This window comes from Bos taurus, chromosome 6, assembly GCF_002263795.3.
Source record: "Bos taurus isolate L1 Dominette 01449 registration number 42190680 breed Hereford chromosome 6, ARS-UCD2.0, whole genome shotgun sequence".
NCBI classification, from domain to species: Eukaryota; Metazoa; Chordata; class Mammalia; order Artiodactyla; family Bovidae; genus Bos; species Bos taurus.
In genome coordinates, this window is record NC_037333.1 from 59,434,157 (window position 1) to 59,448,282 (window position 14,126).

At 39.3% G+C, this 14,126-nt stretch overlaps 1 protein-coding gene across 19 annotated transcripts in view; it reads right to left on the reverse strand.

Moving 5' to 3' along the window:
* Positions 1-14,126, reverse strand: part of RBM47 (RNA binding motif protein 47) — a 276,361-nt gene that overhangs the window by 47,002 nt on the left and 215,233 nt on the right. The gene's annotated exons all lie outside the window — the stretch shown is intronic.

A 14,126-nucleotide genomic window follows, 5' to 3' on the forward strand; every position in this document is an offset into this window, starting at 1 on the left:
ACCCAGGACTGATCTCCTTTAGAATGGACTGGTTGGATCTCCTTGCAGTCCAAAGGACTCTCAAGAGTCTTCTCCAACACCACAGTTCAAAAGCATCAGTTCTTCGGTGCTCGGCTTTCTTCACAATCCAACTCTCACATCCATACATGACCACTGGAAAAACCATAGCCTTGACTAGATGGACCTTTGTTGGCAAAGTAATGTCTCTGCTTTTGAATATGCTATCTAGGTTGTTCATAACTTTCCTTCCAAGGAATAAGCGTCTTTTAATTTAATGGCTGCAATCACCACCTGCATTGATTTTGGAGCCCCCAAAAATAAAGTCTGACACTGTTTCTACTGTTTCCCCATCTATTTGCCATGAAGTGATGGGACCAGATGCCATGATCTTAGTTTTCTGAATGTTGAGCTTTAAGCTAACTTTTACACTCTCCTCTTTCACTTTCATCAAGAGGCTTTTGAGTTCCTCTTCACTTTCTGCCATAAGGGTGGTGTCATCTGCATATCTGAGGTTATTGATATTTCTCCCGGCAATCTTGATTCCAGCTTGTGCTTCCTCCAGCCCAGAGTTTCTCATTATGTACTCTGCATATAAGTTAAATAAGCAGGGTGACAATATACAGCCTTGACAGACTCCTTTTCCTATTTGGAACCAGTCTGTTGTTCCAAGTCCAGTTCTAACTGTTGCTTCCTGACCTGCATACAGGTTTCTCAAGAGGCAGGTCAGGTGGTCTGGTATTCCCATCTCTTTCAGAATTTTCCACAGTTTATTGTGATTCACACAGGCAAAGGCTTTGGCATAGTCAATAAAGCAGAAATAGATGTTTATCTGGAACTCTCTTGCTTTTTCCATGATCCAGTGGATATTGGCAATTTGATCTCTGGTTCCTCTGCCTTTTCTAAAACCAGCTTGAACATCTGGAAATTCACAGTTCATGTACTGCTGAAGCCTGGCTTTGAGAATTTTGAGCATGACTTTACTAGCGTGTGAGATGAGTGCAATTGTGTGGTAGTTTGAGCATTCTTTGGCATTGCCTTTCTTTGGGATTGGAATGAAAACTGACCTTTTCCAGTCCTGTGGCCACTGCTGAGTTTTCCAAATTTGCTGGCATATTGAGTGCAGTACTTTCACAGAATCCTCTTTCAGGATTTGAAATAGCTCAACTGGAATTCCATCACCTCCACTAGCTTTGTTCGTAGTGACGCTTTCTAAGGCCCACTTGACTTCACATTCCAGGAACTACAGCAAACTGTAGTACCTCATAATTACCTAATTACCAGTCTTTACCTTACATATCCTGTAGTAGTTTTAACACACTTTTTATTTTTTAAAAGAAGAAGTTGAGAAGAAATACTGAATGCAGGTGGAGAGGAGAATCTATTACAAACTCATAAATAATGTGTAAAAATCCAAGCCCTGTGTTCCACTTTTAACACAAAAGCCATATAAAAAGGAGAACCCCCTCCCCACAATGAGCAATCTGGATAACAAGAGCTCAGGAAGTATGTGATTTTGCAAAGTAATATGTAGGTTTTACTCTTTAATAGTTAAATGGTATTTTAATTTCCTCTAAATTACCACAGAAATCCCCTATCATCCTGGATTTACCAAGCACTGTGCTCTTCTGTCCAGATGTGTTTATTTTCAATAATGCTCTGGGATATATTCAAGCACAGAGGGAAAAAGCAGTCAAAGACCTGGACCCTGATGTGGGCTCTATGAACTGGGAGCTAATAACTAATAATCTTTTTGGAGACAATTAAATATCAAACAACTAAAACACATACAGGGCGAACCGCAGCACCACGTGCTGTGCAGACACCAAGCACTGCAGAGTCAGGTAGGAGCCTTATCAAGTTGACCAGAGTCCATGGGGAAAGCTGCCATCGGGGGTGCCTGCAGGCTGCCTTCTGGCAATCACACACCTCACAACTTGAAAACATGCACTTCTTGGGGCTTCCCTGGTGGCTCAGTGGTAAAGAATCCACCTGCCAAAACAGGAGACACAGGTTTGATACCTGAACTGGAAGGATCCCACATACCTCAGAGTGACTAAACCCATGCAATACAACAACTGACCCTGTGTTCTGCAGCTGGAGAGCCGAAACTACTGAGCCCATGAGCCGAAACTACTAAAGCCTGAGTACCCTGGAGCCCGTACTCTGCAACAAGAGAAGCCACCGCGATGAGAAGCCTGTGCACAGCAGCTGGAGCCTAACCCCTGCTCACTGCAACTAGAGAAAAGCCCGCACAGCAACAAAGACCCAGGACAGCTAAAAATAAAATTTTAAAAATAAAAATACACTTCTCTGTTTACTTTGTGATTTAAAAAAACCAAAACCTCTTTGCTGAAGAATTTTTTTTATATTATACCTAATTTATTCCAAGAATTAGGAATAAATAATATTGGCGTTAATTTTAAACATAATGTATTTCATAATACCTTAATCAACCAAGAAATTTAATTTTATCTGGGGCTTGAATGGCTGGCAAGGTCCTAAATAAGTCATGTTGTCTTTAAAAGACTGTGAACATTTTTTTTTCTTTAAAACTCTTGGGTTCAGTTCTTGTTTAAGCTTAATTATCTGATCAATATACTTTTGCCATTTTCTAAAAGAAGCTCTTACTTTTTGACAACATAGAAGCAGATATTCTAAAGAAAAAATTTAATATGGAAACAATAGAAATCATGTAAAGAATCTAGCAGATTAAAACTTTAACTGCTGTGCATCTATAAACATCAGTTAAGTCACTAATTAGAAACATGAGGACACCTTTAATAGATCAATCGCAAGGCTGGTCAGTTTAGATAATGCTAAAATTAGCAAGCAGTGTTATGTTCAAGAAAAAGAACAACATAAAATAGTACTGAAGCAAATAGTTTAGACATAATGAACCTAAATTTCTATGAGCACACAGTAACTTCTCAAGATACTCAATTTAAATTGGTTAGATGAGTCATTCAATCATTCAACAAATGGTTACTGCCATTGACTGTCTTTGTTCTAGACCTTGAAGATAAAGTGGTGACTAAGAGTACATCATGAGAAACGCTGGACTGGAAGAAACACAAGCTGGAATCAAGATTGCTGGGAGAAATATCAATAACCTCAGATATGCAGATGACACCACCCTTATGGCAGAAAGTGAAGAGGAACTCAAAAGCCTCTTGATGAAAGTGAAAGTGGAGAGTGAAAATGTTGGCTTAAAGCTCAACATTCAGAAAACAAAGATCATGGCATCCAGTCCCATCACTTCATGGGAAATAGATGGGGAAACAGTGGAAACAGTGTCAGACTTTATTTTTTTGGGCTCCAAAATCACTGCAGATGGTGACTGCAGCCATGAAATTAAAAGACGCTTATACCTTGGAAGGAAAGTTATGAACAACCTAGATAGCATATTCAAAAGCAGAGACATTACTTTGCCAACAAAGGTCCATCTAGTCAAAGCTATGGTTTTTCCAGTGGTCATGTATGGATGTGAGAGTTGGATTGTGAAGAAAGCCGAGCACCGAAGAACGGATGCTTTTGAACTGTGGTGTTGGAGAAGACTCTTGAGAGTCCCTTGGACTGCAAGGAGATCCAACCAGTCCATTCTAAAGGAGATCAGTCCTGAGTGTTCATTGGAAGGACTGATGCTAAAGCTGAAACTCCAATACTTTGGCCACCTCATGCGAAGAACTGGAAAAGACTCTGATGCTGGGAGGGATTGGGGGCAGGAGGAGAAGGGGACGACAGAGGATGAGATGGCTGGATGGCATCGCTGACTCGATGGACTTGAGTCTGAGTGAACTCCGGGAGTTTGTGATGGACAGGGAGGCCTGGCGTGCTGCAATTCATGGGGTCGCAAAGAGTCGAACACGACTGAGCGACTGAACTGAACTGAAGACAGACATGGTCCTTCCTGTTATGCTAGAGAAACATAATCAAAAAGAAAATATATACGTTTTGGAGAGACAGCATAGTGACAAATACTATGAGGAAGAATAAAGCAGAGTTAGGAGGGAAAAGGAGGAGCTATTTTGAGTAGGGTGGTCAGGGAAGTCCTTTTTCTCTCAAGGAAAGACTGCAGTGGGGTATCTGAAGACAAAGATGGTGAAGCTGAAGTAGAGTGAGCAGAGGAGGCAGGGGTCAAATGTGGGGCTGACAGGCAAGGATTTTGGTTCTACTGGGCTTACTGGAGGATTTTTAGTAGAGAAGTGATGAGATCTGATTTTCTTTTTCTTAAGATAACTCTGGGCTGAAAACGAGATCCCAGGCATGCAGATGAGGACGCAGATGTGGACTGCAAGCTGTTCAGGCCTGGTAACCCTGGGGTCATGAGAAGAGAAGTTGACTTTGAATTACATCATAAAGGCAGAATGGGCAGAGCTGACTCATGGATGACCTGAGGATGGCAGTGTCCAGGATCCTCACACTGCAGCCTGAGCAGCTGGGGTCAGGGTGGTTCCATAACATGTCAGTAATATGGGGTAAAACATTTTGCATGGCATGGCATTCATTCATAAGCAGTAAAAGTGCAAATGTATAGTATCAGTGATGTTAACCATCAGGCAGTATCTCGGAATATTATTTTTAAAATCTAGGTTTAAGCCAATCAACTCAGTCCTTAACTTCACTGCTAAATGTATTGTGCATAAACTCTGCAGTCCTCTCCATTTTTAGTTTTCTTTGGTACATTTATGGTTCTTTAATTCAAAAAAAATGTGCATGCTATGGAAAACTGACTTCAGGGCCAAGAAACAATAAATACACAAAATACAGTCTCATCGACCTTCGTTATTAAAAGAGACATGCTGGGTGAGTGGGAGAGGGGATATACAAAAGATCCATATTATTGAAAACTTCCAGATTTGAGGGAAACACAGACTTGTATAAACAAGAGCCTCCCTGGAAAACCTGGGAAGCTCCCAAGGCCTCCTGGAGGTCAAGGTGGAGGACTGTAGTAAGTGGGTGCCTCCCTCATTCACTGTCTGGCCTTCATCTCCACCGGGCCCTTTGAGTTTGCTGCTCTTTGCCTATTCCATATTCTTTCCATCTTGGACTTCATGACCCATCCTACTTAATTCCCTTCATGACTATGATCCGATTTGGAAGACCTTTATTATTGACTCCCCTTCTGCCCCGCAACACTGACTATAGTCTAGGATCTTCCTCCCTCATCCTCTATGTCCACTCTTCGGTTACACCACTTGGCCTTTACTTTCTATTCCTCCACTTGAAACAACAGTCTACAGTCTCTTTAGATGTCCTGTTAGCTAATAATATGAAATATACCAGCTAATATACTTATCATATATGCATGGTATATGTATTTTAATCTCTCACTTCAAGAATTACAAATGACTGAAACTGTTCAGCCTCATTGGTAAGCAAATAAATGTAAATTCAGTCAAGAACATGCTTAGAATATCACTTTTAACCAATAAAATTAGCAAATATTTTTAATGAATAGTGCTAAAATGTCACTCTTTAGTAAGACAAATATAAATTGATCAAAACCATTCCTTAAAAAAATTGTAATATATATGAAAAGCATTGAAAATATTTATTCTCTTGGCAATTAAATCATTAAGATCTATCTAAAGAAATAATTAAAATGAAGTTTATATACAAAGATGCTTATCTCAGCGATACTTATAATACATTTAGAAACTATCCAAACACTTCACCTTGAGGGAATGGTTGAATAAATGATGGTACAGAAGCTACTAAAAATTGTATTAGTTCTTCAGCCACTAAAAATTACATTTACATAGAATTTTAATGTTATGAATAAAAGTTTATGATATGTGAGATTAAGAAAATAGTACAGAAAACTGTATGTATAGCATGATCTCAACTGATACTATAGATGTAAAAACTAGAAAAATATAATAAAATATTGATAGTGGTTGTCTTTGGATAGTAAGAATATTAAATATGGTGATTTAAGTTTTTCCTCTTTGTAGTCTATATTTTAACATTACATTTGGTTATCAGAAATATTTAAATGATTTGATAAAATAATTTATTGTTTTAGCCCCTTTCTCTCCTTTTCAACCCATCATTTTAAGTTCTTAATGCCAATTATTTCCCTTTCTCTTATCAATTTAGCTAACACTAACCACATATATGGAGAAGGCAATGGCACCCCACTCCAGTACTCTTGCCTGGAAAATCCCATGGACGGAGGAGCCTGCTAGGCTGCAGTCCATGGGGTCGCTAAGAGTCGGACACGACTGAGCAACTTCACTTTCACTTTTTACTTTCACACACTGGAGAAGGAAATGGCAACCCACTCCAGTGTTCTTGCCTGGAGAATCCCAGGGACAGGGGAGCCTGGTGGGCTGTCATCTCTGGGGTTGCACAGAGTCGGACATGACTGAAGCGACTTAGCAGCAACCACATATAACCTCTTTCCTTCCCATTTGATAGCCACTTTTCCTGCTCACCATCCAGAAAGCAGTAAGAACTATCTACCTTAAGTGTGGCTGGGATCATATTACTCCAATGAAAGGAATTTGATGTGATCCTGATCATGCATAACTGCCGGGAGCCAGCATATTGCATAAGGAGTGCATATTGCATATTGAGTGCAGCACTTTCCACAGCATCATCTTTCAGGATCTGGAATAGCTCAACTGGAATTCTGTCACTGCCGGGAGCCAGCGTGAGGAACTCCACCTGTGGCAAAGGTCATGAGGAAGGAGGCTCAGCATATGCAAAGGCGGGACTGAGCCTCAGGAGTCCCCCTGGAAATTCTCGAGCATCTACCCCCCCAAACCAGAGTCTGCCTACTTTCTGCTTTGTGCTCTCACCTATACCTCTGACTTTACGGGGGGCTGTCCCCCACTACCTCTCTCTGAAAAAAGAGTTAGCTTACAGCTCCAGTTAATGATTCCTGGGTGTGACAGTGTTTCAACCTACAAACTCCTTTGGAAATCCTCTAGCCTGCCTGAATAGGTTTTTCCGGCCACATGTGATTGTTCAGAGCCTCCCAACTGTGAGAGGCGGGAGATGTTCTAAACTGTCTAAACACAGAGTCCTTTGAGTAGTTAAAAGATTGATTAGAAATTGTATTGAAGGGTTTTTCACTTATTGGGCCAATGTTTGCTGCTAAGTCTCCATAGCCCTTACCTACTGTGTCCTTGGCAGTGTATTGATGGATATAATGGGTTTATAGAAATATAAGTAGTAGCCTCAATGTTTGTAACCTTGGACCCTTGAGTTAATTCTTTTCTTGACTGAGCCCACCTCACCTTTGCCCTATAGGAATGCAGCTCTATCCAATGCTTTTTGGAGGCTAGCTGACTTTAGAATAATCACCTTTAGAGAAAAATAAGTTTCTTAAAATGTTAACAGACCTCCGGGCCAGAAGATGATGTAAATCACCTAAACTTTTGCATATGATAAATTTGCAGGAAGAAAGCCTGGCTTACTGCATGACTCTACCCCTTCCCCCATTATCCTCTATGCATAACTTAAGGTATAAAAACTACTTTGGAAAATAAAGTGCGGGCCCTGTTCACCGAAACTTGGTCTCCCCATGTCGTTCTTTCTCTTACCTTCTGGCTGAATTATTCAGCCTCTTTTCTCCACTGAATTTTCCTACTGAGCTATCCTTATTTCAGCCTCTTTTCTCCACTGAATTTCCTCACTGAGCTATCCTTATTTCAGCCGCTTTTCTCCACTGAATTTCTTCACTGAGCTATCCTCATTCTATTACTCTTTGTATCTTTGATGAGTATTTAAATAAATAGGTCGCCGATGCCGTCTCTCCTTCGAATACCCTGGATCAGCCGGGGCTGGACCCCGGCACATAACATTACGAGGTTTTTGATCATGAACTGCAAATCTTAACTTCTGACTACAATCTACTGCATAATTTCCCTTTGTTCCTCTCAGCCTCGACAGACACACACCCACATACAAAATCCCCGACTCTCTTTCTACTTTCTATGTCTGAACAGATCTGTGTTTTCTTTCACAACTCCTCTCTGGAGTCATCTGCTCAGGCTTCTTATGCAGGTATCTGCCTTTCTCTACATGGCTTTCTTGCCATACTGCTTCAGCATTTCTGCTTATATATGTATACACACATATATAGACATACATATATATATGTGTGTGTGTGTGTGTGTGTGTGTGACTATTTGATAACTGTGTGTCATTTGCAAAATGGTTTGGAATTTCTGTTATCCCAGCATTGCATAAACTATAATTCCACATTTGAAAATTAAAACTTATACACAAAGTTTAAGACTTTCTCTCTCTCTCTTTTTTTTTTTTGGTTGTTGTTGATTTTCATGGTTGCCATTCATTTGCATGACAAGCTGATAGTATTAATACCTTACAAAATACATCATATACAAGCCATCTGCTTTCAACGTGTCTCCCTGCCAAGGGCAAACACACAGAAATTCACTAACCTGGGTGCTCAATGCTCTTGATAAAATTCCAAACTACTGGTAAAATATTTTGACTTACCATATGGAGCCATAAATCATAGTTAGAAATTTCAGCTTAGGAAGAATCCTTGTGAAACAAAGACCTCAAAGCTAAATCTTTAGCACTCTGGTGAACAACTATGAAAACAATTAGGAAGAAGGAAAGTCACAGTAACAGATGCCACCTCTGTGTAGTAAGAGCCTGCATGTGTGTGCCTCTTCTGTTCTCCTACCATGTTTGTTTCAGGCTTCCAATCGGAAATCCATGTGTCCCTGACACCGCAGTGCATTGAGAAGCACCTCACTTCTCTGGCATTGTTTTATAGAAAAGGAAACAAAACAAAATGGCAATGGAGCAACTTATTAACACAATGTGTTTTTAGAAACACCAACGCTGAAATTATCAGCCCCAGAGTCAGTTCCAAGTGAAACTATGAAAGGATATATATAGACATATATATGAAAATCACTTTGATCTGATGTTAATGAAAATAATAGTGTCAGTCATGACTCCTTATAATTACTCAAACGGACAATTTTTTTAATTGGAAAAACACATTACTGTGAAAACGTACTTTTATAAAGAGGAAGTAGACACAGCCCTCAAACTTACAAGCATGTGATTAACAAAAACTGCTTATTAGATTTCTTTTGAGTGGCTGTCTCTAATGCATTTATTGGAAGTAAAACTACAAAATAATAATGAGAATAATTAATTGAAGCAACAGAATACCATTTATAGTACTTAGTTCACTTTCAAAAATGAAAGGAAAATTATAATAAGAAATCTCCATTTTAGATTCAGTTAATAATTAAACTTAGGACACAGACATATCAGTTAATAACTGAACTTAGGTTGGAGAATTAAATAACTAAATGCAGTAGTTAAGATTGAAACTAATTTTCAAATCAAACTAAAAACTGGTCCCAATCACTAGTTTTTCTTTCAACCAAGAATTAAGTGGAATTTAGAAATATTTATTAAGGAAAAGGCAACCCACTCCAGTATTCTGGCCTGGAGAATTCCATGAATTGTATATAGTCCATGGGGTCACAAAGAGTCGGACATGACCAAGCGACTTTCACTTTCATAGCATTAAAACAAAGTCAAACTACACATGGGATGGGCTACAAGACATATAATGAAAAGTCAGTTTCCTTACTGTGCAAGAGCTCTTACAAACCAATAAAGCAAATGTAACTCAATAAATTTGAGCAAAAATATGAATAGGCAATGTGCAGAAAAATTCAGTGGCAAAAACACATAAAAATATGTTCCACTTTATTCACACTGAATTCTGTTCCATTAAATAAATGTAAATATAAATTTTAAAAGTCCTATCAAATCAGCAAAAATTTGGAAATTTATAACACCCACTGGTGGTGAAAGGTGGGAAAAACAGGGATTCACATATACTCTAGTGGGAATATAAACGGGTATAAGAATGTGATCAAGCATTCTAAGATGCCTAAGGATACAGAGTAAATTCTTTTTTTCTTTTTAAAGATTTTTTTTTGGATTTTTTTTGGGGTGGACCATTTTTTTTTCTTTTAAATCTTTATTGAATTTGTTACAATACGGCTTCTGTTTTATGTTTTTGGTTTTTTTCTTTTGTTGGTCTGAGGTATGGGGGATCTCAGCTCCCTGACCAGGGAAGTCCCCAGAGTAAATTCTTTCATGTGCATATTCTTTGTACTGCCTGACCTACTACTGGCTTACTCATACACTATAGACCCTCAATTCAAAACCTGTTAAATAACAAAAATACATTAATTTTTTCACTTGCATAAGAAAACAATCTAGCTCCCGTCCTATCAAAATGAAGAAATGTTTATATATTCAGTACTAAGGATAATTACTAATCTGTATAGTGTTGTATAACTTATAGAATTCGTTCTTGTCCATACTTAATCTCAGATTGTGGTGGAGTAATTAAAGTTCTCATTAACTTTTAGAAATGGACTACATATAAGGAATATTTATGATAATGTCATACCCTGGGATGGGCAACAGACTTAAACGGAAGCTGTAAAATCCTCAGAGGAAAGGTGTCGGAGGGTGGTGAAATGAGTGCTGAGTAGAAGAGAAATGGGTTGAGAAACACTGGCTTGTGAATTTAGAAGTTCTGGTAGGTCCAACTCCCCATATGACTATGATTCAACAGAGCACACGTGTGCCCTGTTTAACTGTAAAGGCACTCACCTAGCATTTATGTGGCTAGTCTCTGGGTAATTTAGATAATTAAACATAAAGTTTAATCAACTGTTAACTGTTGGGTGATCCCTGATTGTTACTGTTTTCTGTACGTCACCCCTAGTCTACTCACAAGGATTCACATTTACTTTGGATCCCAAAGTCAATGCCGGTACTTAGGGTGGTCCCTGGTAGTCCAGTGGTTGGGGATCTTCCTGTCATTGCAGGGACATGGGTTCGAGCCCTGGTCCGGAAAGATCCCGTACGCCGCGGGACAACTAAGCTTGTGTGCCACGACGACTGAGCTTGCTAGCTGCAGCTCAAGAAATCATGGGTTCAGCAACAAAGACCCAGCTAAGCCAAACATAAAAATAAGTAATAAAATTAAAACGTATATATATATATATATATATATATATATATTTTTTTTTTTTAAACACCAGTACTTATTTACTCATACTGGAGTGGACGTGTCTTAAGATTTCAGTAGTCACCAAAAATTACTCCTTGCACTCCCCCAGGAGGCAGCAACCATAGGATAGCCAAAGTTTATTAGCTCTTTTACACCAGAAATTTCTTTTAGAAACCTTTATTGAGGATTGGCAGATAGAATTCAATGTGGCAAAGAAAAAAAACAGAATGGGTCAGAGTCTCAGGAACTGACATGGTCCTTGTGGTCCCTATTACCTGATGATGTTAGTGATTTTACCTGTACATCATGCATTTCTTTCCTGTTAAAAATTAGTATCTAGATATAATGTATAATAAATACACACACACACCTTAACAGCTGCATAAGGGTGTGTGGTTTAACTTGATGTCTTGGCACTCTTTGAAATGATCATCTCGAGGGTTAGTGGTCTCTTATTCTGGCTGGCCTAAAGATTTTGGAAAATAGTAGACAGCCAATAACACTTACAGGTTGGTAATACAGAGCTACAAAATATATTGAACCTAAAGCTTTTAATAATATATTCTCAGCATATCATAGAAAATTCTATTGGCTATTTAAGTGTTTAAGGAGCTCAGGCCCGGAGAGGTAGGTATCTGTGGTGCTGATCCCAGGCCACTCTGACTGCCTAATTTAGAACTCATGGCCCATTACTCATGACCCTCAGCACATCTTCTGCCCCATCTTTCACACCCTTCTATTTGTAATCATGCTACACAAAGAACAAGAGTGGCTTGACCCCACGTATAAAGAGACAAACAAAATTTAATTGTTATTAATATAACTGCATCTTTGACTAATTCACACTAAATTCAGTCTTCCAAAAAATAAATCTACTTTTTACCTGTCCTTGGATAAAATTCATTTAATTTTATATATCACAAAGAAAGTTGATTGTCAATTTATAGACTAATGAGTTCTTTTCTTCACTTTTTCCCTATGTATAATCTAGTATTCTCGAATTTCTCTGTATCTACAAGGCCAGAGGAAAATAGGGGGATATCCACATCCTTTCTAATACTTAGTGATGCTTCTAATAAAAAATTTTAATGAGAAAAAAAAAAAGGAAGGGGAGGGAGAAAGACTAATTGAGTAATTGAATACTGGTTGTACTTACTTTGCTGCTGCTGCCAAGTCGCTTCAGTTGTGTCCGACTCTGTGCGACCCCATAGACGGCAGCCCACTAGGCTCCCCCATCCCTGGGATTCTCAAGGCAAGAACACTGGAGTGGGTTGCCATTTCCTTCTCCAATGTATGCAAGTGAAAAGTGAAAGTGAAGTCGGTCAGTCGTGTCCAACTCTTAGTGACCCCATGGACTACAGCCCACCAGGCTCCTCCATCCATGGGATTTTCCAGGCAAGAGTACTGGAGTGGGGTGCCATTGCCTTCTAACTAGAAAATATTGGGGGAAAATGTTTTAAAAATACTTTATTCTTCTCACAGGTAAAACGGTAATAATTATTTCCCTATAACAACCCAAGAGATGTGAGGGAGAAAAATATATGATATGCATGAAAATGTTCTGAGTGTTCAGGAAGAGAAGCAATGTATTATTATTAAAATAATGCTCACCTATTGTTTTAATAGTAAATACTTATATTCAAATGGTAAAAACATAAAACTTGGTATCTAGTTATAGTCAATAAAATATTTTTATTAAAATATTACTTTGCTTGAAGGTTTTAGGATTATCTTAACTATTATCGTTCATAAATAACTAGAGATTGGCTATATTTTCATTTTAAAGGAAGCTAACTGATGGTTTCTTGATGAGGATTGATCCATATCTTTTTTTCTTTCTCTGAAAGTAATAGCCATCCTTTGGCTGAAGGATGGGAATAACCTGTATGTGTTTTTTAAAAATTCCATTTAGGCACATAAATAGCAGCCCATGTCTTGGAGCTGCAATGGGAGAATGTGCTACTCTCATGGAGCCTGAGGCACCAGAATCTTACTGTTAGCTCCTCTGTCGAGTTCAGAGAGGGCATTTCTATTCCCACTTCAAGAGGAGAACTTGACGTACTATAAAACTTAAATTAGAATTTTTTAGTGACACGATTTTCATAATTTATGGTACTCCCATCCTGACCTTGTCTCAAATTTGTTTAGGAAAATACATTTCTTGGGACTTCCCTGGTGGTGCAGTGGATAGGAGTCTGCCTGTCAATGCAGGGGACACATCTTTGATCTCTGGTCTGGTAAGTTTCCACATGCCTCCGAGCAACTAAACCCCTGCGCCACAACTACTGAGCCCATGCCTGAGAGCCTGGAGCTGCAACTGCTGAGCCCCTGAACTGCAACTCCTGAAGCCTGTGCACCCAGACCCAGCAAGTCACAAGTACTGAGCCTCAATGCTGCAACTACTGAAACCCGTGTGCCTAGAGCCTGCGCTCTGCAACAAGAGAAGCCGCCTCAATGAGAAACCCCCACACCACAACTGGAGAAAGCCTGAGTGCAGCAACAAAGACCCAACATGGCCAGAAATAAATACATTTTAAAGAGAAATGAAATTTCTTGCAATTGTTCTCATAGTATCATTACAATATAGATAGACGGATGATCAAATAAGTTCAATCTGCAATCTTTTGGAGAAAAGAAGATCTCCTGTTTGGAAGTAACAGACAAGGTGGTCACACTTCAGTAGGAAAATGTGTCTTGGTAGTAAACGCAGGTGAGGTTCATTCTGGTAGCACATTCGGGTGAGGTCATGGACGGTTGGCAAAGAAGCACAAACTAATGGTAACAGAACTCCAAGTTCTGTAGTTACTTTACATGGAAGTAGCTCAACATAGACCCATCTGACCTGACAACAACAGCAGCAACAGAATAGCTAACCCTGATTGAGCATTTGCTATGTGCCGACTCTGGGCTTCCTTGGTAGCTCAGACGGTAAACAATCTGCCTGTGACGCGGGAGACCTGGGTTTGATCCCTGGGTTGGGAAGATCTCCTGGAGGAGGACATGGAAACCCACTCCAGTATTCTTGCATGGAGAATCCCCATGGACAGAGGAGCCTGGCAGGTTACAGTCTATGGGTCACAAAGAGTCA